This window comes from Lissotriton vulgaris, chromosome 2_2 (assembly GCF_964263255.1).
Source record: "Lissotriton vulgaris chromosome 2_2, aLisVul1.2, whole genome shotgun sequence".
Taxonomy (NCBI): Eukaryota; Metazoa; Chordata; class Amphibia; order Caudata; family Salamandridae; genus Lissotriton; species Lissotriton vulgaris.
Genome location: NC_141688.1, coordinates 298983343 through 299010997, shown reverse-complemented (window position 1 = coordinate 299010997; position 27655 = coordinate 298983343). Strand labels below are relative to the sequence as shown.

The following is a 27655-nucleotide window of genomic DNA, read 5'->3' as shown; positions in this document are numbered from 1 at the left end:
CGCCAACGCCCAGAGAGAGATGTTTAAGATAGTCAAATCTCTGCTGAAAGCCCCGGACCGGCCATCATCTTCTGATGAATCTGGGGTTCGCTGTGATGAATTAGCAAATTTCTTTGCCACCAAATTTCAAAAGATCCTTCTCTCCCTCCCCCCTACCTATGGTTGAACTAACTCTCCCTCTGGTAGGTGGCACTGACTCTATCTTGCCCCAGCTTTCTATCTTCTCCCCCCTCAGTGTAGAACTTTTACCCCGCTCATTAATTCCATAAAGAGTGGTTCTCCGCTTGATCCTGCCCCTATGACCATCTTAAACTCGGCTTTGCCCCACATTAGTACGCCCATTATCAACTTAGTCAACACTTCGATTGCATCAGGCACTGTGCCACGAGATTGGAAGTTGGCTATGGTCAGGGCTTTGTTAAAAAAAACAAGCCTTGACCCTGATGATTTTTCAAACTTTCGCCCCATTTCCCTTCTCCCTGGCATTAGTAAGCTGAACGAAAAATGGGTGAACAAACAGCTGGCGTCTTTTTTAGAGACCCACAACCTGCTCCACCCAATTCAAACAGGGTTCCGGAGAGGGCAGGGAACCGAGACAGCACTGTTGAGGGTGGTCGAGGACTCCAGGAGGATTCTGGACGCTGGTGGCAGCGCGGCCATTATCCTCCTGGACCTCAGTGCCGCCTTTGACACGGTCAACCACCGTGTTCTCCTATCTCGCCTTGGAAAGATCGGGGTCACGGGCAAGGCCCTTATGTGGCTCGAGTCTTTTCTTAGAGACAGATTTTTTAAGGTCTTTTCGGAGAACAGTTGTTCCCTTCCAGTACCATTACAGTGTGGGGTGCCACAGGGCTCCTCTCTCAGCCCCACACTGTTCAATGTGTACATGGCGCCTCTGGCGGAAGTAGTGGCCCCCCTTGGAATCCAATTAGTGAGCTACGCTGATGACACCCAGCTAGTTGTCTCTTTGAATCAGGTAGAGCCCCTTCCGACCAACCTTTGCAACTGCCTGGAAGCAGTTGCAAATGATGCAACTATCCCACCTTAAGTTGAACTGGGGAAAAACTGAGCTGATGCTATTGGGGAAACGAGCCACATTTAACAACCTGACACTCTGGCCTTCCTGCATGGGGCCTGGGCCCACTCCAAAGACCGAGATTAAGAGCCTCGGATTTTGGCTAGATGCGGAGCTGTAATTCACAACCCAGCAAAGGAAGACAGTAGCTACTTGCTTTGGGTTGTTGAAGACAATCCGCAAAATCCTACCTCAGCTACCTGAAAAAGCCAAGAAAACCATAGTCCAGTCCCTCATTCTATCTAGGCTGGACTATGGGAACGCGCCTTATCTAGGAGCCCCTGTCTCGGTTATCTGGCAACTTCAGGTTGCCCAGAACTCTGCAGCGAGGCTACTTACGGGTGCTAGCTATCGCTCCCCAGCTAGACCCGCGTTGAGTGCTCTGCATTGGCTTCCGGTAAGGGAGCGGGTTCACTTCAAGACTCTCTGTACGGTCCACAAAACACTCTATGGGAGAGGTCCCCCCATCCTGGATGACATGATTAGGCCTTATAAACCATCTAGGAACCTTCATTCCAATCAGCAAAATCTTTTAGCAATTCCCAGGATTAATAGGGCCCGCACAGGGGGCCGTCTTTTTTCGTATAATGCGGCTAAGTTATGAAATGCCCTTCCTCCATCTCTCCGACAAGAGCCTAACTTACTTGCATTTCGAAAGAAGCTGAAAACTGTTCTTTTTCCCAGGATTTAGAGTCTGGGCCTCCGCATTCTTCGCAATCCACTTCCCTTTGGTCAGTCCTAAGCGCTGGGATGCTCCAGAGTAGCCATGCGCTATAGAAGAGCCTTTACAATACAATACAATACAATACAACGTTGATCACAAACCGAAGAGTGCAGAATTGCAGAGGACCTGAAGAGGGCAGTCCTGCAGAAGCCCCGAAGAGGGCAGAACTGCAGAAGGCAGTACCAGAAACAAGCGAAGATCGCACTGAATGTAAACAAGCACGAGTACAAGAAACATGAAGTAAAAGGAACAAAGGGCCATTGAACACAGCAAACACTGGCAAGTGCAAGGGATGCACTGAAAACAAGCACAAGCCCGCACAAACCTCGAATGCGACAAACACAAGCAAAGGCAAGTGCCAAAGTAAACGTTCAGCACCACGTGAAGACAAACAATTCAAAAGTAACAGAGTCTAATAAAATAAATGATCCAGAAGCACGAGTAGATGAATGTCGAGGAAGCCTTCTCTCATCAACGAAGCGATTTAAGGACCTGTACTAGTCCAGAAGATACGCATGAACGAACAAGACGTCAAATGTGCCAGGCATCATCGCGGAAGAGCCATCAACCACCTGCAGCTAGCATGATACTCTAAGGAAAGGGAGCCACGAGTTACGCATAGTGTAGCAAAGTGATGGCCATTCTGAATTCAAGAAATCCAAGTCTCATTCACTGGCGCATACTGAGATAGTTGCTGAGCTTACCAACCTCAAAGCAAACGACCAGACCAAGGTTCGCGGCTGAAGAGAGTCAGCAAAGAAGACGGTAAGCAAAGTGAACAGTAATAGATCAGAATCTTCCTCTCTCATGGCGGTGGGAGAAGTAACACAACGGTCCAATCCCTGCATTGAAATGCCGCCCCCAGTGACACACACTGACACTCGGAGTTTAGGTCTCAAATGGAACCGGTGGCTGGAATCACTAGACGATTTTCTTGAAGCAATTAGTGAGCGAAGAGATAGAAAATGTCTGATACTACTCCTCCAGCTGGTAGGTCATGAGGGCCAACGCTTAATCAAAACATTTCCTGAAAAGGACACAGAGACCTACGGAAGACTCCAAGAGAAGCTACGTGCCCATTTCCACGCACTAGTAGACGTGGATCATGATCGCATCGCCTTCAACACAGCACGGCAGGAACCAGGAGAACTATTGCCAAAATTCATCACCCAGTTGCAAAGTTTGGTACCATGCTGCCATTTCAATACATTTACAAATGAGGAAGCCGTTCGGCTCCGGATAATCGAAGGCTGTTCAAATTCTAACACAAAGTGCAAGATCCTTTGAGGGCATTGGTCGCTAAAGGAAATCATCAGAAAGGCCAAAGTTGGAGTGCGGGTCAAAGCAAGTGACATATCAAAAGAATTACACCCGAATGCAAGACACAAAAATACCAGGAAAGAGACATGCCTCATGTCTGGGAACAACACCCAAGAGACAAACAAAACCAGAAAGAGGGAGGGTGAAGGCAAACCAGAGATAAAACAGCGGGAGAGACAAAGGGACATAGAATACTCAGAGTCAACAATACAAAAGACCGGGACAATCCGGGATCGTGATAGTCTCACTGACACAACCTCAAGGAGTCATTAAAAGCATGGCACAAACTATTCTGAAGAGGATGAAGCGTCAAGTGGGACAGATCGCACCCAGGGACAAGATGGCAGTCTGCCCAACAAGCGGGCAAGAAAAACAAACTACAGAAGATGGGAACAGTCATGTCAAAACCGGAAATTGGCACACGAGCACCCCCAAGCATCCCGCTATTCGCCAAATTCTGTAGATGCGTACGAGGAAGCATCAAGCAGCATAACACATCACACCCATAGCACAGATGTCAGTACACAAAGCAAGCGGGAAAAAGAAGCCAACCGCATAAGATGGACTGATTCACTCAGACACCGGAAAGGGGGAGACAAATACATCCATGACATCCGAGATAAAGAGGAAACTGAGAGGAGGTCACTACCATCATGTGAGAGAGGCAAATATGAAGCAACCTGGGATCAAACACAAGACATAAACATGTGGTTATCAAACAACCTCTCCAGTGAGATGACATCGAAGCCACCCAGGTAGGTACCCAGAGAAATATCCCAAAGAAACTTCAGACTCTATGAGCAGTCCGTCACGGCCTACCTATTTCAGAAAGTTACCATTCAGGCCACACTCAAAGAAACGTTCTCAAAGGAAAACAACAAAAGACTATTCCGATTCAGACAGCACGTCTGTTCGATCCCTCGAGTCGACCAAGTCATGGTCCAGACAACGGCCATGGCGTCAATCACCTGAACACACCATAGAACCAAGGGACATTCTTCCCATCAAGAGCAACATGTCTCACACCAATGTCTCTGAATACTCAATCACTTCACAAGACAACCTGTCATGTCAGTCACAGGTATATCAAGACATAAATAATGCACCGTCACCCCTGATGGGGTCAGCGAGGCTGACTCGAAGGCCTACAAAAGGAAAACAGATATAGTGGACATTACTCACCGGAGGGAAAAGGACCAGCCAGTCAATCTGCAAGGAAAGCCAAACGTGTCAATGGAGACAGATCAGCATTGGATGAGAGAGAAACATACATATGCCCAGATGCTCCAAGGGTTCACCAGTCCCAAACGCGAGCGGGAGTGGATGAGACAACCAGAGGCAGCAAATGAGTCCCCAAACCATACCAAGACGATCTCTTCAGATCGTACCTTACCGTCTGGCTTCCGTGACTCTGAACAGGAGGGCAGTGTTGCCCTCAACCGGACAAGACAAACAGAAGTAAAAGGACATGCGGGTGCTCAGAAGAGAACCAGAACAACATCCCCTCAGAAAAGAGATCGAGCGTCAATCAAACAAGAGTCGCAAAGGAAGACAGACAGCCAATATCAAGCTGAGCCCTTCGCAGTCACCTCAGACGCTGAAGGTGAGTGGATCACCCAGAAGCTGATTGAGAACCACCACGAATCTGAGCATAGGCAGATCACACGAGACGTTGTGCAATTGCAAAGATGCACTCTTGTGGTAAAGGATGCTCTCGTCAAGGCGACAGAAAGCCACACAACGGAAACGGAGATGCGTCTCCATAGCTCAAATGAACGGCCAGCGGATCCGTGTGGCTGATCAAGGAACTAGACACATGTTGGGCACTAAGTTCATTTTGTTAACAAGGGGGGAGATGTCATGTTGTGATGCAGTCTATTAGTTGGGAGTGGGCGGAGCGCTAGGGGGCCAGAGGAAGAGGAGGTGCAGAGACAGGAAAGGGGCAGTTAGAGCAGGGACACCATGGAGGATGGATGTATGCAATAAAGCTCCGTGAATATAAAGTAGTGTCTGCCTCTTACTGACTCGCAAGACACTACAGGTGCTAACCTAAAGTTCCCACAATAGCCGCTTATTTCCTCACCTAGACATGAAGTAGCTAGCTGAGGGTTTAAGGGAGAGACCAGCTGGCGGTGGAACAACTTCGTACACGTGGCACATGGGACCGCAAGAGACCCCCCTTCAAACCGTCAAGATCTCACCATGTTGCCTAGGTGTCTTTCCAGTGGCGACGAGGCTGGTATCTAAAGTGCACAGGCTGGAAATGTCGAATGCAGATAACCAGACAGGCCTGATGTTGCAGTAACATCACTAAGCCGTGGGCCGAATAAACAAAATGGATGCTTTTTTGTGCTTCTAAAATGGAGTATTGATGGCAGTGATGGAAATAAATGGACATTGGGTAGCATGGCAGAACGGACTTACCTCTTGACCTTGTCCTACATCCCCCCACTGGTCCCATACTGCTGATATTATTAACAGTGCTATCCTGCCAGACTGCCATATGCACAGCTGATACACATCAAGCTACGCCACAACCTCCATTTTAGAAGCACAAAAAGCATCTATCACTCTGCATAGCGATGACGATATACATGTATTTATTTAATTATTTTATACAACATTACAATATGCACATTGCGCAGCTCAGACTGTCAGTACTCACTTTCTGAATCTCCGAGTACTACTGGTCGACATTGAGTCATCGACTTGATCGGATCTACGACTTTTCGTGATCGAATGAGAGAAATCAATCAAGGCTGAGGCCACGGCGGTCAAGGGGGACAAATAATAGCACCCGAGCATGAGCAGTAGCCCTGAACACCAGGTGTGCTCTGACTCACTCGAGGCTCCGACGTCACACTCGCTCCCAACCTGAGGGGAAGGCACTGACAGGCAGGCAGCAACAGGCTAGCTCAACAGCCCAGCAACGTAGAAATGGCCAATCACTGCATGGCTTCCCAAGAAGCCATGCCAGGATTGGTCATACAATAGAATTACCAAAGAAAGGGTTTGGCTAATACGCAGCAAGGCTGCGCCAATATCACTATGAACAACAACAATTGCCAATACTGCTGCTTTTTTATGGGAAATGATTCAGAACCCAGAAGAACCAGAATGAAACCGCTCCTTCTTCACCATTCTTTCAGTTTGACTTAATCAGTTTATTTTTCAACAATGCAATTTTTTCTTTATAAACACCTTTAGAAAATTCAATATACATAGACCAACAATGTACACGAAACCCCACAAGAAAAATTCTTTACACTTTATACAACATCATTCATATCACCATCACCCAACACTTTTCACAACATTTTCTCCTTCAAACTCACAAGTGATGAAACACACAGACTGATTCTCCATTCATTCAACCATTCATACATGCACTTTATTTACATTCAGTAAAAAAAAAACTAGGGTGTCTAGGACAATATATTTCCAAAAACGCCAATCTCTCGAAACTACAATAGTACACACTATATATATGCTATATTTGAAATTATTTAAACAATAGGCCATCCAAAAAATATATTCACAACTTTGTGTAAATTGTTGGTCCATGAATATTGAATTTTCTAAAGGTGTTTATAAAGAAAAAATTGCATTGTTGAAAAATAAGCTGATTATGTCAAACTGAAAGATTGGTTAAGAAGGAGCGGTTTCATTCTGTTTCTTCTGGGTTCTGAATCATTTCCCAAAAAAAAGCAGCAGTATTGGCAATTGTTGTTGTTCATTATGATTGGTCATACACCATGTCAGCGCCACCCACGCGCGGCGCCTCATGCACAACAATGCTCAGGAATGCAGAGAGGCCTGGCAAAGGCATGCATCTCAGCCAATCCAGACGCTGCTCCAGCAGTGCCAGGATTTGCTTGAGAAGGGATACTCGCTGCTCATTAGGAGGTCGCGAACTGCGGCATGAAACAACCCTCGCTCTCTAAATGTGCAACCTAATGCGCATGTTCAGGCTGGTCGGAAAAATGACCAGCCCAAAACCGAACATGCGCTCTCTTGCTGTGCGCTAGACCACCCTTGTGATCATCGTGATGTCAGTCATCATGATGACGATGACTTCACTGAAACCGCTGCCCCCACCCCCCTTCAAAGCCTCTGACGCCTGACTGCCTCAGGCGCGGCCCGATGGCTGGCCGGCCACCCCGGGATTAAATTAAAGTAAGTTGTTAGTGACGGCGTGCGACTTGTGAATGGGGCCTTAACATATTAGTGGGGCAATGCCCCAGCGCCCTAATGGATGCACCGCCACTGCTGACTGCAGACAAGAAAAGGCATTGTAGCACATTCTAACACTTACAACCACAGACGTTTGCCATTTTTCATTTTATCTCTCAATCCATTGAGTTTTTTTGGGTGAAATTCGGGCATGAGAAAAAAAAATATATATATATATATATATGCAGGCACGGCCCACTGGGGGCAGTACGTACGTGCAAGTACCTGCAGCATGTGAATTTGGAGCACCGAGACTGGGAGCACCGAGTTCATGGGAACTCCCCTACCTTCGCAGTGCCTGCGCCAATCGCAACGGGGCATTGCGCTTTTAAAAGTGGACAGCAGAAAATCGTGAGGAAATAGGCATTTGATAAAGGCACTCCAGCTGAAACCGGTCATGCCGCTCCTTAGCTGCTGGTAATAAAAGAACGTGTTCCTGTGAACCTGAGTGGACCTGCTTCTTTCTGCACAGAAAGGATCGTGTATTGTATACATAGGTGCGGGCCACGCGCACCTTCAAAGTCCCCCTCCTGAAGAAAGTTCGGCGTGCACAGTGGTAAACTTTTGGTGCCTCTCAATGTGCTTGGGAACCACGCCGAACCGCCACCATTTCCTGCAAGGCACAAGCTGTGTCAACTAATGTGACTTCACATACAGCGGATCACTGAACGGGCGCAAGCTGTTAATTGGTGACTTCACGAACAGCATCTTCCAGTACTTACTTTGAGGTTATGTGCCCAAATGCGTTGTGGGATTTGTAGGCTGGATGGTAGGACACAGGAATGCTGCTTTTTTATTTTCACGAAGACATCGGGGAATGGGAAGTGAAGCTGCAGGCACGGCCCACTGGGGGCAGTACGCACGTGCAAGTACCTGCAGCATGTGAATTTGGAGCACCGAGACTGGGAGCACTGAGTTCATGGGAACTCCCCTACCTTCGCAGTGCCTGCGCCAATCGCAACGGGGCATTGCGCTTTTAAAAGTGGACAGCAGAAAATCGTGAGGAAATAGGCATTTGATAAAGGCACTCCAGCCGAAACCGGTCATGCCGCTCCTTAGCTGCTGGTAATAAAAGAACGTGTTCCTGTGAACCTGAGTGGACCTGCTTCTTTCTGCACAGAAAGGATCGTGTATTGTATATATATATATATATATATATATATATCTTAAAAAACTCCTCGCGTCCGCTTTTCCCTCGCAGGATGCAAATAAAGAGCACGGACCACTAAGCTCTTAAAATACCTTCAATTTATTTTTCTTACAGCATACAAACAAAGTAGGCAGCCATGACACGTTTCGTCCCTACTAGGTAGACTTGATCACATGACGCCAAACTACCTATGGCATTCCTTTAAATATTTACTCAAGTTTTTCTGTTTTAGATTTTAGAAAGAAGTGTTTTCATTGGTTTGTGCAAATACCATGTGATATAAAGTGTAAAAAGCCCGTGCTCAGATCAATCCAGTAAGTTTTTTAACCGTCATAAGGGGCGTCACCTAAATCTGATTGCCACAGTTTTGTAAACATAATACATAGCAGCAAGAAGAAACACATTTATTTTGAACAGTAATGGCATTAATGCACTAACCCATCGATCATGATTGGGACAATCCTTGACCTTGTGTTTACTGTTCATTGGTCGGTCCACCCATATACATATAAATAAATAGATGCAAATATTTAGATGAATAAATAAATAAATAAATAAATAAATAAATGCATAAATGCTTAGCAACATAGATGTACACAATAATTTTAAAATCATTTCTAAAACATCTAACGGTATAAATACATCAGGAATAAATAAATAAATAACTGTATATACATCCAATAAATAGTGAGTACCTCATAACACACCTATTTATAAATTTCATGTTGTTAAAATCAGAGGATATATATATATATATATATATACAAAAGTAGCGGCGTTCCTCAAGGGCACTCGGACAAGGATCACACAGCAAACTTCCAGGGTTACCAAGATCAAAGATTTATTACTTCATAAATCTCGTCGTGACGCGTTTCGCACTCCAAAGAGTGCTTGATCACACAATTTGCTCCGAGTTCAGTTACATTTTTTATGTTGGTTACACCATAAACACCAAAGAAGGACTCATTATGTTAAGCCAGTCTCGTACATTTACACACATTAGGAGGCCATATTGAACTGGTGTGAAACACCGACTTTACCCCATTAATGCACAAAAGGAGTGAGTTAATCGCACTCCCCTCCTCACGCGTTTTGGTTGAAAATGTTAAATTCATCACATTGATTTTACTTAACAAACTTGTATTATTAATAAAAATCGCTATCAGTGCGAACACATGAGGAAAAGAAAATAAGTGACATTGTGTTTAATAACAACATTCAATTTCCAAACCTCGCGACCCTTTGTTTCTGGGATATGAAGGTTAACTATCTAGTAGTTTTAGTTACGGGGCTCCTCCCTGTGTGCGTCATGCTGGATTGTAGTCATGGCAACGAGCGGTAAACAGGAAATGTATATGTCCGATGTGTGGATCGCAATCATTGATTCTCTATGAGGTGGCGCACCCTGAACCCATTTAGGGTGAGTGTAAAACTGAATGATGAGTTGCAAAACTTGCCGTGAAGTTATAATGTGGGACTCATCATACTCAGTGTTGTGCTCCGGCAGAAATGAAGGCTGTCCGGGCTATCCACTGTCTGCACGTAGAGTGCATGTGTATCCCTCTGATTAGTGAGATAGGGACTTGAACTCCCACTACTCTGGTTAGTGAGAAGGGGAGCCCCCCTAAAAATGGTACGCCCCTATTAATAGGCGTTTGCGTAATAGAAATATAGTCCATCCTGGTTAGTGGATTGGACTATTGTTATTCAGATTGCCACCTCTGATATCCCATTGAGTCCCATTTTGAGAGCCATCATTATTCTGACCCCAAAAAACTCACTTATTTTGTGTTGGAGCAGATTAACATAGGCCCCAGAGGAGGTAATCGCCTACTTAAGTTAAGACAAAAGGAATCGAAATACATAATCAGCCTTTGTACCCGTTACCCTAAGGGGCATAACATGGAAGAAGAATACAATGTACACTTACAAGAATGAAATGTGTTGTTGCAATGTGTTTGGACTAACTGTACTCGGTTGAATTGAAAATGTAATTTGTATTATCTGCACTTAATTTAGTGTCTCCTATTCCTCTTTATCTTATACCTTCTATTCTCTCTGTCTCTCTGCAGATAAACCTAAACGAGGGAGATGTCAGAATAAGAATAACATGAGTCATCTTGAGCTGCACTGTGAATTTCCTCTCTTCTCCTCTTCCAATGTTTTAAATAGAATAGTATTCTAATCAGTTGATGTATGCACCTGAGTCTATGATTACACGTGTTGTATGCAGTAATACACACAGAGTCACTACATATCTACACCATATACTTTTGGGACTCAATGGGATATCAGAGGTGGCAATCTGAATAACAATAGTCCAATCCACTAACCAGGATGGACTATATTTCTATTACGCAAACGCCTATTAATAGGGGCGTACCATTTTTAGGGGGGCTCCCCTTCTCACTAACCAGAGTAGTGGGAGTTCAAGTCCCTATCTCACTAATCAGAGGGATACACATGCACTCTACGTGCAGACAGTGGATAGCCCGGACAGCCTTCATTTCTGCCGGAGCACAACACTGAGTATGATGAGTCCCACATTATAACTTCACGGCAAGTTTTGCAACTCATCATTCAGTTTTACACTCACCCTAAATGGGTTCAGGGTGCGCCACCTCATAGAGAATCAATGATTGCGATCCACACATCGGACATATACATTTCCTGTTTACCGCTCGTTGCCATGACTACAATCCAGCATGACGCACACAGGGAGGAGCCCCGTAACTAAAACTACTAGATAGTTAACCTTCATATCCCAGAAACAAAGGGTCGCGAGGTTTGGAAATTGATTGTTGTTATTAAACACAATGTCACTTATTTTCTTTTTCTCATGTGTTCGCACTGATAGCGATTTTTATTAATAATACAAGTTTGTTATTAATAATACAAGTTTGTTAAGTAAAATCAATGTGATGAATTTAACATTTTCAACCAAAACGCGTGAGGAGGGGAGTGCGATTAACTCACTCCTTTTGTGCATTAATGGGGTAAAGTCGGTGTTTCACACCAGTTCAATATGGCCTCCTAATGTGTGTAAATGTACGAGACTGGCTTAACATAATGAGTCCTTCTTTGGTGTTTATGGTGTAACCAACATAAAAAATGTAACTGAACTCGGAGCAAATTGTGTGATCAAGCACTCTTTGGAGTGCGAAACGCGTCACGACGAGATTTATGAAGTAATAAATCTTTGATCTTGGTAACCCTGGAAGTTTGCTGTGTGATCCTTGTCCGAGTGCCCGTGAGGAACGCCGCTACTTTTGTATATTGATTCCAGCTGCTCCGCCGGCTCGAGCCACACCCACGAAGGCGAAGGGTTGCAGCAGGAGCGCTGTCCAAGTGAATATATATATATATATATATATATATATATATATATATGAGAAAAACAGTCCCTGTTCTGTCAGTAATCGGCGGAACACAGCAAGTTTAGACCTCCAATGGCCCCAATGAATGCAGCGAAAATCAAGCTGAGAAAACAATCAGGCCTCAAGTGAGTTGCAGAGTGGCGATTTATTCAATAAAGGATGACGCGTTTCACTCCACTAGGGAGCTTGTTCACATAGCGCGCTCAGAGCCATTACAGACATATATATAGTGAAAATAAAGGTAGGACAATACAAAAAAGTGTACACACCCTCTTTACATTTTAAAATAAGAGTGGTAGAAAGACTAAATATACTGCAAGTGCAATAAAATATAGAAAGACAGACTGCTATTCACAAAATGAATAAATAATTACATTTGTGAAAAATAATAAATATAAACACTGGATGTGTAATTCATTAAACAATGGTATAGTTAAATATATTGAATATTTCATTTATAGAGTAAACCAAACCCCAAATTTCCTATCAACATTTATTTATTTATTTATTGAAGAGTTTTATATAGCGCGAACAAGACCCGTGGGTATCAGAGCGCTTAACATCGGAATAGGTTAACTAACATAAGTGATGACATTACAATAAACAAACAGATATGAGGTAGATAATAGAATGAATATGATTGTGTGAAACAATATATATGCAAATAAAAAACACAAGTGTAATTCACATTAATAGGTTAACTAACATAAGTGTGGACATTACAAGAAACAAACAGATATGAGGTAGATAATGGAATGACTATGATTGTGTGAAACAATATGTATGCCAACAGAAACACAAGTACAATTCGCATTAAGAGGTGGGGTAAGGCTAAGCTTATATCATATGCCATATGCACCGCCCAAGTGAGGTAGGCGATGGTAAGGTTTTGGCTTAGCAAAATGTTAACCTTTCTAAGAACAAAGCCGTTATGAGGTAGATAGTGATGTGGCTATGAATTGTATGAGACAATATATATGAGAAACACAAGACACCATGCAGTTCGCGTTAAGATGTGGGGTGAGGCTAAGCTTATATCATATGCCATATACCCCGACAAGAGTGAGGTAGGAGAGGGTAAGGCTTAGACTGTGAGATATAGATATATTATTAGGTTTAGGCTGTGAGATACAGATATATTATCACATTGCCCTGCTGGGCATTAGGTAAGGGTACATCTGTGTCTTATATAAAGCGCCAGTCTTGAGTCAACATCAATCAGACAATATATATTCCATGTCACAACCGACATCTGTTGAACAGCAAAAACCCCAAGTCTACTTGTATTGTGCAAACTCTGCATATGTGTTTCAAGATGCTGAGACAGAATTGCTTGCCTGATTTGATTTCTCCTCAAATTCTAAATATCCGTATAAGGGATGGGAGATACAGAAGAAAGGGAAAAATCCCAATCCTACATAATCTACTCCTAGTGTTGTAATGTTGTAAGTAGAGAAGCCCCCAATGCAAGACCTCTGGCTTATAGTAAAACTGGACATACATGTGCAAAATAAGTGCATGTGCAAACCACTAATTTTTTCATTTTTTTCATGTTTTTTTTAAAAGATTGTTATTTTCAAAACAAGAAATACAAAAAGTGCTAAATGTATATTATAGAAAGTTTCAGATAGTTAAAAGAGAATAAAGGGAACGTACGAACAGTTGCCATGTAGGGAATAAATTCCTAAGAACAGTTAATAGGGACAGAAATTAATTCCTGAGATTACAGTTAAATCAAAAGTATGTACCAGAGCCATCAGAAAACTTAGTAAAGCATATCAGTCCAATCAAATAATTAAAAGAATCTCTAGTTTTAATATTGTTAGGACCGGAACCCCAATGATTATAAACTAGCATGCAGTTCCTCCGAACTGTTGAGGCCATTGGGGTGCTTACTGTTAAGACTTAGGATAGGATATAATTCATCTCTAGCAATCTAAGGCTCCTCTCTCTGTCACCTCCTCGTTTGTCTTTAGGGACAGAGTCAATTAAAAAGTATTTGAGGTCCTTAGGGTTACCATCATGGTGCACATGGAAATGCCTGGCCACTGGATATGACTGGTCGTGGTTCTTGATGGCTCTGATGTGTTGGAGTACTCTTTTGTGTCCTGTAAGATAGTGCTACCTATAAATCTCAGTACACACGGGCACTCCAACACATATACCATATGATCAGTTTTACAATTGATAGATTTGGTAATTTCTCTATTGGGTCCCCCAAATGGTGTAGAGAATTCTGCGATATTGACTCCATGTTGACATGCTCTACACTCTTTACACTTGTAAAACCCCTTCCTTTGCACAAGCCAAGAGCCCTTGGCTTGCGGTCCACACGGGTCACTATCCATGAGATGTATATATATATATACATATAGGCACCACACTCCCCGAACCCTATTCACTGACATATTATTCACCATCGCCTGAACTGATATTTTGGATGTGAACAGCTGTATCTGTATTTAGATCAAACATAGGATGCCAAACTCACAGTATTAAAATGACTATGCACAATTGTCCGGAAAAAAAACATATTTTGATGTCAACATTGCATGCAAGAATGCTTTTCCGGTTTAAATTCTTGTGAAACCTGTCTCCTCTCCCCTATCTTGGCTCCTCTCTCTTTATCTTCTCCTCTCTTCTTTTTTACTCTTCTGTCCCTTATTCCCATCTTCTTTTTTCTGCTTTCCTCACCCCTCTGTCCTTTCCTATTAATTTTTCTCTTCTCATTGCCTCTTTTCCACAATCCTCTCATCTTCTAGGCCTAGTCCAGAAGGAGTGTTAAGCAGCTTCTTTTACCAGATCTAATCATGTAGTGAAGGGTAAATGAAAAAGAACCACAGTGTAGATATTAAAAATATGTCTATTTATTACACAAAATGCACTCACACATTGGTATATCTTCTACCCGGGGATATCAACACAAATACACAATAATACTGCAACTGTAAGAGGTACGTAAGCACAATACTCAGTGGTCTCTGTGGGCGACCAAACCATATACTAAGAAAGTGGAACGTGAACTGTGGCTGAAGTCGGGACTTGGACCAGGAGACTCAGAAGAGCTGGGGACAAAAGGAACCACCCAAGGTAAGTACCAAGAAATCCCACAGCGGCTGTGCGCAGACTGTAGGAAAATGGACCACCTCAATCATTTGGGATTTTCACCCTTCATTTGTTTTAGCATTAAGAGAGGCTTATGGTCTGTCTGAACAATGAAGGGTGTACCAAACAGGTATGACTTCAACTTCTTCAAGGCCCAGACCACAGCAAAGGCTTCCAACTGAATAGCTGACCAATGCATCTCCCTGGGGGTCAATCTTCTGCTTATAAACGTTACTAGTTGGTCCTGGCCATCTGCATTAAGTTGTGACAGAACTGCACTTACCCCTATCTCAGAAGCATCTCTCTGAACAGTAAAGAAGTTCTGGAGTTATCAGGACTTTGCAGAATGAGAGGGGTGCACATGGCCTGCTTCAGGTCATCAAATGCCTTCTGACACCTAACTGTCCATTGAACTTTCTTAGTCATTCTTTTGGAGGTGAGGTAATTAAGGTGAGTCACTATGGACCAATATACCTCAACAAACCTCCTGTAGTACCCAGCCAGGCCCAAGAAAGCTCGAACCTGAGTCTAAGTAGTGGGAGCAACCCAGTTCATGATGGTCTGGATTTTGCTCTCCAATAGTTGAACCTGGCCTTCACCTACAAGGTGGCCCTAATACACAACCTTGCTCTGCACTATCTGGTCGTTTGTAGGCTTGATAGTGAGACCTGCCTTTTGCAGGGCCTTCAGAACATTCCTGAGGTGGACCAGGTGATCCTCCTAGGCGGAGCTAAATACAGCAAAATCATCTGGATATGCTGCACTTCAGGCTTCCAGACCTGTGAGAACTTTGTTACCAACCTCTGAAATTGGCAGGTGCATTCTTCAAACCAAAAGGTATTAAAATAAATTGATAATGCCACTTAGGGTTGAAAATGTTGTATTTGGCTTGGCATCCTCAGAGTCAGATTTGCCAGAAGCCAGCAGTCAGGTCAAATGTACTGAGATACTTGGCAGAGGCAAAAGTATCAATCATCTCATCTGACCTGGGAATTCAATCAATTAATTAATCAATCAATCAATGCATTTATATAGCGCACTACTCACCCGGAGGGTCTCAAGGCGCTTAGGGAGGGGGGGGTCCGCTACTGCTCGAACAGCCAGGTCTTGAGCTGCTTCCTGAAGCCGAGGTGGTCTTGGGTCAGGCGGAGGTGGGTCGGGAGGGAGTTCCAGGTCTTGGCGGCCAGGTAGGAGAAGGACCTTCCTCCTGTGGTGGCTCTTCGGATGGGGGGACGGCGGCGAGGGCGTGACTGGTCGATCGAAGCTGGCGGGTGGGAGTGTAGAAGTTGAGGCGGCTGTTGAGGTATCTTGGGCCTTGGTTGTGAGGGCTTTGTGTGCATGGGTGAGGAGACGGAAGGTGATTCTCTTGTTGACCAGGAGCCAGTGCAGGTCTCTCAGGTGTCCGGAAATGTGGCTGTGTCGGGGGATGTCGAGGATGAGTCTTACTGAGGCGTTCTGGATCCGCTGGTGTCTCTTCTGGAGTTTGGCAGTGGTCCGGCATAGAGGGAGTTGCCGTAGTCCAGTCGGCTGGTGACGAGGGCCTGGGTGACCGTCTTCCTGGTCTCGGTGGGGATCCACCGGAAGATCTTACGTAGCATGCGCAGGATGTTGAAGCACGACGAGGAGACGGCAAAAGAGCCCAGGATGAGGACTTCCGTCTTGTCTGAGTTCAGTTTCAGGCGGCTGTTCATCATCCACTCGGCTACGTCTGTCATCCCTTCGCGTAGGTTGGCTCTGGCGGTGGCGGGGTCATTGGTGAGAGAGAGGATCGGCTGGGTGTTGTCGGCGTAAGAGATGATGTTGAGGTTGTGTTGGCGTGCGATGGCCGCAAGGGGGCTCATGTAGACGTTGAAGAGGGTGGGGCTGAGTGATGATCCTTGTGGTACGCCGCAGATGACTTTGGTGGCCTTGGATCTGAACGGGGGGAGGCAGACTCTCTGTGTCCTTCCGGCGAGGAAGGAGATGATCCATTCTAGTGCCTTCTCTTGGATTCCGACGTTGCTGAGGCGCTGCACTAGGGTGCGGTGGCAGACAGTGTTGAATGCCGCGGAGAGGTCTAGGAGGATGAGGGCCACAGTTTCCCCGTTGTCGAGCAGGGCTCGGATGTCATCGGTGGCTGCGATGAGGGCGGTCTCGGTGGTTGGCCCGGAAGCCAGACTGCGAGAGGTCGAGGGATCCGTTCCTCTTGAGGAAGGCGGCCAGCTGCTTGTTGACGGTCTTCTCGATGACTTTGGCCGGAAACGGGAGGAGCGAGATGGTGCGGTAGTTTTTGAGTTCGGTGGGGTCCGCTGATGGTTTCTTCAGTAGAGCGCTGAGTTCGGCGTGCTTCCAGCTCTCCGGGAAGGTAGCGGTGTCGAAGGAGGTGTTGATGATGTCCCGCAGGTGGGGTGCGATGACAGCGTCGGCCTTGTTGAAGACGTGGTGGGGGCAGGGGTCGGTTGGGGATCCGGAGTGGATGGAGTTCATCATGCGTCGGGTTTCTTCGGTGTTGATCGGGGTCCAGGCGCGGAGGGTGGTGGTGGGGGGTGCAGGTGCAGTCGTGGGGTGCGTTGGCTGTGTGATGAAGCTGTTGTGTATGTCTGCGATCTTGTTGTGGAAGTAGGAGGCGAGGGAGTTGCAGAGGTCTTGTGATGGGGTGATGTCGTTGTTTCCGGCGTTGGGGTTGGAGAGCTCTTTGACGATGTTGAAGAGTTCCTTGCTGTTGTGTGCGTTGTTGTCCAGTCGTTCCTTGAATGCGGTTTTCTAGGTGGTGTGAATCAGTTGGTGGTGTTTTCGAGTGGCGAGCTTGAGGGTGGTCATGTTGTCTGGTGTTGGTTCTCTGTGCCAGGCTCTCTCGAGGGCTCGGCAGTTGTTCTTGGAGCTCTTGAGTTCGTCGGTGAATCAAGGTGCTTTCTTACTGCCAGTTCTGCTGGGCGGGGTCGTCAGTGGGGCGAGGTCGTCTGCGCAGTTGCTGATCCACTTTGTGAGGTTGTTGGTGGCCTGGCTGGGGTTCGCTGAGCTGGTGGGGGGGTCTTGGCTCAGGGATGCGGCGAGCTGGTCGGCTGTGATCTTGTTCCAGCTTCTGCGTGCGACCTGTTGCAGGTGGTGGTGGATCGTGTTCTTTCTGAAGCTGAATTGGATTGGCATCCTTCCTAGTTACTGCATTGAGACCTCTATAGTCTACACAAAACCTCACCCGCCCCCCTCTCTTACCATCTTGGGTATGAGGTTTTGGCACAAGGACTACAGATATAGTCCAAGGGATATCCAAACGTTCAATAACGCCCAACTCCTACATCTTCTGGACCTCAGTCCTGATGCAGTCTCGGGCTTGGTCAGGCTGTCTGTAGATTTTACTCTTGACAGGCAGACTGTCACCTGTGTCCACTTAATGGGGGCACACCAGGTGGTTTGAAACTGATTGAGGACTTGCTTCCAATCAGCTTGCTGCTGGTCAAGTGAGGGTGCCTGCAAAGGCTACTCCGTCAACAAATCCATCAACAGGATCCTGAGAGAGGAGATCAGGGAGAGCATCACTCTCTTCCTCCTGTCCCTCATCAGTGGCCAGGGACAAGCTTAAGTCAGCCCTGTCAATAAAAGGTTTTAAGCGGTTCACATGCAGAACTCTGTGAGGACTTTCCTCAAGATGGTGTGGTGGGCCACTCAACTTGTCTTGGAGAGCTGCTGGGGCCACGGGCTCAAGCACCCACACTTTCTGTCCTGGCTGGTAAACAGTCAGAACAACATTTGGGTCATGCCAAGCTTTCTGAAGTTCCTGGCTGGCTTCAAGGTTTTGGCTACCCACCCATACATGAACACAGGCCAAGGACATAGTTCACAATCTCCTATTTAGGAGGTTTGAGAGGTTGCTCCCATCCCCACCTTAACCAGACACAAGGGACCCCTAACTGGATGTCCAAACAATTGTTCAAATGGGCTGTAGCCCACCCCCTTCTGAGGAACCTCTCTGTAGGAAAAGGATATTAGACATCCTATTTTCATCTGAGCTTTTCTGGGAGTCCCATGACCATACTCTTGAGGGGCTTGTTGGACCCTTCAACAAGCCCATTGCACTGTGGATGGTAGGGTCTGGTAAACTTGTAATTTACACAACACTCTTTCCACATGGCAGTTATGCATGTGGACATGAATTGTGTACCTCTGTCTGACAAGACTTACTTAGGAAACCCCATTATGGATAAGACTTCCAGAAGGGCCCTTGCCACTACAGGATCTGTAATGGTCTTAAGGGGAAAAGCCTCTGAATACCTAGTGGCATGGTCCACCAGCACTGGATGTAACTGCGTCCAGATGCTGTTGGAGAGTTTAAGGGGCCAACAATGTCTATCCCTACCTTCTCAAAGGAAACCCCAACCACTGGGAGTGGAATTAAGTGGGCCATTGTAGTGCCCCCTGACTTACCACTGGCTAGGCAAGTGACACAGGAACGACAACACTCCTTGGTGTCTTCAGACATGTGGGCTCAGTGAAAATGAGGGACACGCTTTTCCTCTTCTTGCTTTTCCCAAGATGTCCTGCAAGGGGCATATCATGTGCTAGAGACAGAAGAAACCCCCTGTACTTTAAGGTATAACCAACCTCCTGGTTGCACCAGGCTTGGGCTCTCTACTCTCAGAAAACAGAAGCCCATCTTCCCAATAGATCATATGGGACCCACTGACATTCCCTGCCTCCTCAGCAGCAGCTTGCTGCCTGGGCTGTTCATGAGAGGGGAAGGGCTTCTGCCCAAGACTCAGTCTGCCTTGGAAGGACCCCCGGCTCCCAAGAACTCTGCTGTGTCCAGCCCAAGCTCTTCTGAGACAGTTCCTTCACAGGAACTAGGATAATCTCCCTCAGGAGGCTGATCCTCACTACAAGTCTGGGAGGAGGATAATTCCTTACCTTTCCTGCTCCTATTTTCGGGAGCTAGCTGGTCTATTGTTCGAGAATCAAGAGCTCCCTCAGTGCCTAACTGTTTGGCCTGAGACCAAGTAACATCAAATGCACTGGCAGAGATTTCCATCATCTCTGCCTGTCTCCTGAACTCCACTTCAGACCGGGCTGAAGTTTCTAGGTCAATGTCCAACAGACAGTCCACAGGTAGGTCTGGAAAAACCACAACCATTTTAAGGCCAATTAACTCTCCTCAGCTGAGATTTACAACTGCGACGGAATGATCAGTCCTGATATTGCTTGCATTGGTTACTTGGTAAAGTTGACCAAGTATGATTTGAACAGGAGACACAGGTCTCTCCGTCACCATTGTGATAATGGCCCCTGTGCCTCTGTATGCAACAGCTTCCTGACCATTAATCAAAGGCTGTTGTCTGTCCTTAACAAGTTAGTGGGACTTACTAGTAAAGTGGCAAGTTTCATGCCACTGTCAGAGACAAAGACAGCCTGACTGGGAGTTCTACTAGGCCAGAACCCACTTCAGAACCCAAGGTTAACCCTACTAATCCCTTGGGGACTGTACTACTACTTGTACTAGTGCTAGGGGTGCTAGTTGCCTTAGGGGCAGTAGTAGTAGCTTCTTTGGTGTTAGCTTTAGAGCAATTGGCATCCCTTGCAGTGTGGCGTTTTTCTTTATACAGGTAACACCAAGGTTTCATGCCAGAGGAATAGGAGTTTTGTGCCTTTGTCTTTCTCCCTTTCTCTTGAGCCTTAGAAGAATGTTGCTTCTTCTGGTCATCTCCACCACCATTGTTTTTCTGCTTCGTCTTGGTGCGGACCCATTCGTCTGCCCTCTTTCCCAATTCAAACCAATCGTGGATGTGTGTCTGCTGTGTGTCCCTGAATTTAACCCTGAACTGTTCATTGATCAACAAAACCCTTGGTAAACTAAGTGTAGTGTGGTATAGCACCTGCCAACCCTAGTGGAAACTAAACTTAAAAAGGATTGTAGAAAGGGTTGTGCTAGACCCTCAACTACCAATCCAAAAAGATTGGTAGAACGTACTACTTTACAAAAAGTATTTATATGTGCCTAATGCTATCTGGTAAAACAGTGCAGGCTTAAATCTGAACCGCTGCACACAAATGTAGGAGGCTGGCTTAGTATATCGTGCACACCTGTGTAAGTATAGAACCTTGCATTAATCCAGACAACACAATGGTGGTTTAGTGGTGTTAGACAACCTTAGGAAGCTCTCTAAGTGATGGCTGTGGAGATCAGCCTCCAGGCCTAGTCTAGAAAGAGTGTTAAGCAGCTTGTTTTACCAGATCGTATTATGGAGTGTAGGGAAAATAAAAAATAACCTGTGGTATCTGGACTTCTATGTTATGCCTTCCCTCTCTGTGGAATACTCATGTGATGCAATCCTCATGTGATGTCACTTCATAGAATGTTGGGAGTTAGAACGCCACAGTTGGCTGGGCTGAGCAGCATGCTGGCTGCTCCTGGTGGGGTCTCCCTATGGTCTTGTTCCTATCTTCTTATCATCCTGTAATTCCTGTAACTATCCTGGAATAAACCATCTCTAAACTTCATGATCACTTGTGGACATTTGATCATTACAATTTGGCGACGATTTTAAGAAAGAACCTACATCTGGCACCACAAATTCAAATAAATACAGAATCTCCTGAAACTCTTATCAAGGCACCCCAACTGGCATTGTGACCCCACCAGGGACTTCCCACTGGTCGCCCACAGCAGTCCGCCAGTTGTTCAAGAGTTTGGAGAGTCTACCAACGTCTGTCTGTAGCTGTGTCCCTGTGAGGGTAAGCTTTTCTTGCAACAAGCCTTGGATCATCCTGTGCTGTGCCCCTGTGAGAGCAAGCCTTTCCTTTTGTCAACCCTGCTAACGCCAACATCCGCTGTGGCGAGTCTGTTTACACACTGCCTGGTAGTAGTGTGTCTGTCTTAGTTCCTGCCGGTTTCTACTTGTGCTGTTTTTTATGAACAAGGATACCCCATAAAGTTGAACCTGGGGTAGAAAGATGCTTTTTAAGAAACAGTGGTTCAAGGTAGGCCTAATAAGGTCCTAGGGAGAAAGGTGAAAGTAGCGAGTATTTAATAAACGCTAGGGAGCGAAAATTGTAGGTACAGGGAGGAACTTTTATTTACTCTTTCTTTTTTATATATAGATATACACAAATCTTTATACTGTATTTCAGGTGCTCAAGTGAGTAATACGGTGCAGGACGTGACATAAGTGATCAAAGTGAACGGACTGTCACACAACAACGACAAGGTTAAAAACACAACAATTATATACAATGGAACGAGTGAAATTCCTTGGGTGGGTCGACGGCGTTTCGATCTATATAAGTTTAGATCATCATCAGGACTGATGAGCCTCCTGAAACTGTAAGATTAGGGATTTCAGTTACAAATTGTTTTCCTACATGTATACTTAAACTTGCATAGATTGTGTGCTCCCGGGGATTAATAGATTAGCATGCACATGTTTATATACTTCACATGTGCGTTTAATCAAAGTATCAAGGGGGCGCGTAGTTACCTCACCTTTGGTGTGCAGCGCTTATTTAACCAAAAAAGGGGGGCTAAGGCCATATATAAGTACATGCACTATTTAATAATCGAATGACTTGTTTGATTAGATCAATGTAAGTCTTCCCCTGCGAATACTAATTAATAAATATGGTTGTCTCTACCTTTATACAACCACTGTCATTTAAAGAATAATTTTTAATGGCATGGCTTTCAAACCATGCTATAACTACCATATAACCATGCATCTTAGCAACCCCTAAGCCAATCTAGTGGCCAAACTATAACTTGTTAGCAAATGAATACAGCCACAATTTCTGCATTGTTTTTGTAAAACTATTTCATACTGCCCTAAGATTCTCTCTGGAAAGCGACAACCAATTCAGTTACATTGTCAAAAAAGCATCCTTGCCTGATAACGCATCGGCAAGGTAAAGTAAAAGATTCAGTCATTCGATTATTAAATAGTGCATGTACTTATATATGGCCTTAGCCCCCCTTTTTTGGTTAAATAAGCGCTGCACACCAAAGGTGAGGTAACTACGCGCCCCCTTGATACTTTGATTAAACGCGCATGTGAAGTATATAAACATGTGCATGCTAATCTATTAATCCCCGGGAGCACACAATCTATGCAAGTTTAAGTATATATGTAGGAAAACAATTTGTAACTGAAATCCCTAATCTTACAGTTTCAGGAGGCTCATCAGTCCTGATGATGATCTAAAGTTATATAGATCGAAACGCCGTCGACCCACCCAAGGAATTTCACTCGTTCCATTGTATATAATTGTTGTGTTTTTAACCTTGTTGTTTTTGTGTGACAGTCCGTTCACTTTGATCACTTATGTCACGTCCTGCACCGTATTACTCACTTGAGCACCTGAATTACAGTATAAAGATTTGTGTATATCTATATATAAAAAAGAAAGAGTAAATAAAAGTTCCTCCCTGTACCTACAATTTTCGTTCCCTAGCGTTTATTAAATACTCGCTACTTTCACCTTTCTCCCTAGGTTTCTACTTGTGCAGCAAGATCTGGAGGATGTCTGCCTTTCTACGTTTGGTTCAATTCCTGCCTGCATGCCAAGCCTTCCGTCAGTGATCGTTTCCTCCAACAGTGCATCTGTACCTAACTTGTTTTTTCTGCTGCCTCCTTGCCATATTCTGCCAACCGGGTTGGTTTATTTACATCACAGTCATTTATTGTGTGCGCAGTTATACCCCTGTGAGCTGACATTTCTTTCTTAAGAACATGACTGTGTTACCATAATATCCGGTGAGTGGGGAATTTTTATTTTTACTTTCCTACTCTTTTCACTGTGCCTTAGCGCAATGGCAGTTTAACTGGCCTGCCATATTCAAACATTCTCGAGCCTCATACTGTGCGCACGCTCACAGCGTGTGCATTCTCACCTCATGTTTGCTGTTCTTTCGAAGCCTCCTCTTCGTGTGTGACGTCTTGTTTTAGCGTCACTACAGCTCTCCTGAGTTTTGGTGCATATTTATGCGAAGAGCCATCCTGCCCTGTGACGTTTTGCGTGCCGCCATGTTTGCTTTGGGAATCCTTACATTTCTTCTGTTGTTCCCAGCGCTGTATATGTTGTCTGCCTCAACGTCATTTGGAATATTGCTCATGTGATCTCAGCTGTTTTCCTTTCAGTCGTTAAGTCAATGCGATGCAGCGGACAGTGAGACAAGTGAAATTTACCCTCATGCTAAACGGAGCGCTGTCATAAATCTTTTCAAGGTACTGTGCTCTTTCTTCCTGAAAATGCCGGAGTCTTTTTGTGTTTTTTCTCCGTTCTGGAAAATTGGAATCAAACCGTCAGTGACTCGTCTTTTCTTCTCGAGTTGGCGTTTACAAGTAACAGTTCTTTCATGCATCTGTTTTGGCTGAATGGTTTTCTATTCCCTATTTTAACACTGTACTGCCATCTAGTGACCTGATGCTTAATTGATTGGGATTTATTCCTACTGCTAATTCTGTTACATTTACATCGACTTTAATGTTGGCAATTCTGTACCTGCAAAGTTCATGTTTAATGCCTCATTTTTAAGTATTGTTTTCCCATATTTTAGGTTTTTCACACAACACACATGCATGTCATGCATTATTTTGCCCACTCTCATGAACATACACTTTGCCTTGTAGTGTTCATTCATAGTGCACATTGTTTTACATGTCATTTTGAGAGGCCATATATATATATATATTTTTTTGCTAAGGGTCCCTGTCTGTCCCTTTAGCTTTCAACTGCACACACAGACCTCGCTAATTTTGTTTCTGTGTTTTGCGTAGGGTTATAGTCCCTTTAGCTTCCAAAAGTGCAAGTCCAATGTCTATACACAGACCTCGCTAATTTTGTTTGTCTGTGTTTTGCAAAGTGTTATAGTCCCTTTAGCTTCCAAAAGTGCACGTCCAATGTCTATACACAGACCTCGCTAATTTTGTTTGTCTGTGTTTTGCGAAGGGTTATAGTCCCTTTAGCTTCCAAAAGTGCACGTCCAGTGTCTACACACAGACTTGCCAATTTTGTTTGTCTGTGTTTTGCTAAGGGTCGGTCCCTTTAGTTTGTAACAGCCAGACCTTGCCAATTTTCTTTGTCTGTGTTTTGCTAAGGGTCCATCCCTTTAGTTTCATACAGCGCACATTGTGGTAGCACCACGTTAGTTGTCCACACACGGACCCGCAGAATTTTTGTTTTTAGCCATGTAGGGTGTGCGCGACTTTGTTTTTCCTCCCTCCTGGGAGCTATGCAAGGGTGTCAGTCCCGGTGTATTATGTTTATGGGTTCCTACCCAATGTTTGTACTCACAGTTTTGGGTTCCTACCCAAACCTTCACTTTACATTAGTGCACGTTGTGGTAACTCTGCACCACTTGTCCATACACGGACACCTCTTATTGTCAGTCCCTGTGCATTATATTTTGTGTTCGTATCTACCCAGACGCTGTCCGTTACTTTTTTTTTTTTTTACAAAGGAGTTATGCAAAGGTTTAGTCCTTTTGTATTTACATGGGTTTCTACCTTATTACGTCATGAGTATCTACTCATAAGTGGTGTTTATCACATTTACATTCCTACAGTCCTCTGGGTCTGTTTGCTCACATATTTAGCGGATTGGTGTCACTACAACGCATGCTTTTACATCGCATGCCTTTACAATGCGGTTTTTACCACGCAGTCCATTACAACGCATAATGCTTTTAGGCGCTGGATAGTGAATTATTTAATTTACTATTCCAACTCCAGTCCCCGTGGATAGCAGGGAAGGTGTTGGATAGTAAATTAAATATATTCCCTATCCTAGAGCGCCCCCCAGTGCAATGCGTTGTAATGGTATGCGTTGTAATGGTTGCGATGTAATGGTAGTGCGTTGTAAAAAATGCGTTGTAAGTGATGTTCCCCTATTTAGCTTATGCTTTACTTAACTGACTGACTTTTACGCTATCATTGCTAAATATGTTCTGTTTATATTGTATTTTTATTACTACTTTTGCACTGTTATCTTTACATTTCATATTTGTCTTTGCCTAGAGATAATGGTGTTTACATGGGGAACCTTTTATTTTTCCTCCTCTTTCTTGCTTGTTTCGGCTTTTCTGTTCTCTTACTCATGTATTTTTCTTGTGTCTCTTGTGCACTCTGAGCTTTTCTGTCCCTTTATGACGTGTCTTCTTTATCTCCGTTCGTCGCAGCCTGTTGTCCTGTGTTCTGTTAATTTTTCATTTTCCAGCCCCATTCATTCCTGTTCTGGCCAGTAGGTATGTTTTGGAGTTGTGTGTTGTACTTTCTTTCCTTCTTTTCTCTTACGTTGCTGCTTCTTTTCTTCTTCTCTGGTGTGTAAGAAAGGGGGATGGCTTATATGTTTGATCAGTTCTGTTTGCTCTATTCTCCTCTTCTTCTCATTTCTACTTTCTCTGTTGTTTTTTCTTTTATTAAGGAGAAAGGGGGATATGTGGTATCTGGACTTCTATGTTATGCCTTCCCTCTCTGTGGAACACTTATGTGATGCAATCCTCATGTGATGTCACTTCATAGAATGTTGGGAGTCAGATAGCCACAGTTGGCTGGGCTGAGCAGCATGCTGGCTGCTCCTGGTGGGGTCTCCATATGGTCTTGTTCCTATCTTCTTATCATCCTGTAATTCCTGTAACTATCCTGGAACAAACCATCTCTAAACTTCATGATCACTTGTGGACATTTGATCATTACATAACCACACGGTGTAGTTATAAAAATATGTCTACACATTGGTGTATCTCCTGCCCGAAGATATCACCACAAATAGATGATAATACTTCAAGTGCAAGAGGTAAGTAAGCACAATACACAGTGGTCTCCAGGGGGAGACCAAACCATATACTAAGAAAGTAGAATACAAACTGCAACCGAAGTCGTAACTTGGACCAGGAGACACAGAAGAGCTAGGGACACAAGGAACCACTCAAAGTAAGTGCCCAAGAACCCCACGGAGGCTGTGTGCAGAGTGGAAACACAGCCACGTACTCAATAGAAGTCAACAGGAACGTTGTGGTTAAATTTTTGAAAACTTTGCTTCTGGTACGACTGCTTCTGCAAATTACTCAAGACCCACTTTTTCAAGCTAGCTTACTGAGTTATCCTGCCGCACTGTTTTTTCCGCAATTGTCTGGAGCGCCATGAACCCGTCCGGTGACCGTGCACGGTACAAATGCTTATCACATCACATCACATCACATCACATCACATCACATCACATCACATCACATCACATCACATCACATCACATCACATCACATCACATCACATCACATCACATCACATCACATCACATCACATCACATCACATCACATCACATCACATCACATCACATCACATCACATCACATCACATCACATCACATCACATCACATCACTTTCCCAGAGGACTCTGAAGAAATTCGGTGGAAAACAGAAGGTTGGAGAGTCACCCAACCTGTGGATATCCCAGGAACCCGGATACCTGCACCAGGGAAGCCAGGTGCATAGGTTCGAAGTGACATCGGAACCCGCCATAGACCACAATTGAGGACTTCAGCAAAGATGCTGGTGTAGTATGAGCAAAGAGTGCGGTGGAATCCGAGGGTGGATTCTTAAAGAGAAGAACCTGCAAGCAGGGGGGACAGAGTCTATGCCACTCAGGGGTTACCAGGAGGCACTGTAAAGCAATGCCAATTGATGAGGGAAGATGCATGAGTGATAACTGTGAC

General features: G+C 44.7%; 1 protein-coding gene across 1 annotated transcript in view; it reads right to left on the bottom strand.

The window, feature by feature from the left end:
* Window positions 1–24031, bottom strand: part of LOC147729342 (embryonic protein UVS.2-like) — a 251093-nt gene extending 227062 nt beyond the window's left edge. The window contains exon 1 of the mRNA XM_086959917.1: window positions 23836–24031. The gene's annotated coding sequence lies outside the window, so the exon portion shown is untranslated. The remainder of the gene's footprint in view (window positions 1–23835) is intronic.
* Between the last annotated feature and the right edge of the window lie 3624 nt (window positions 24032–27655).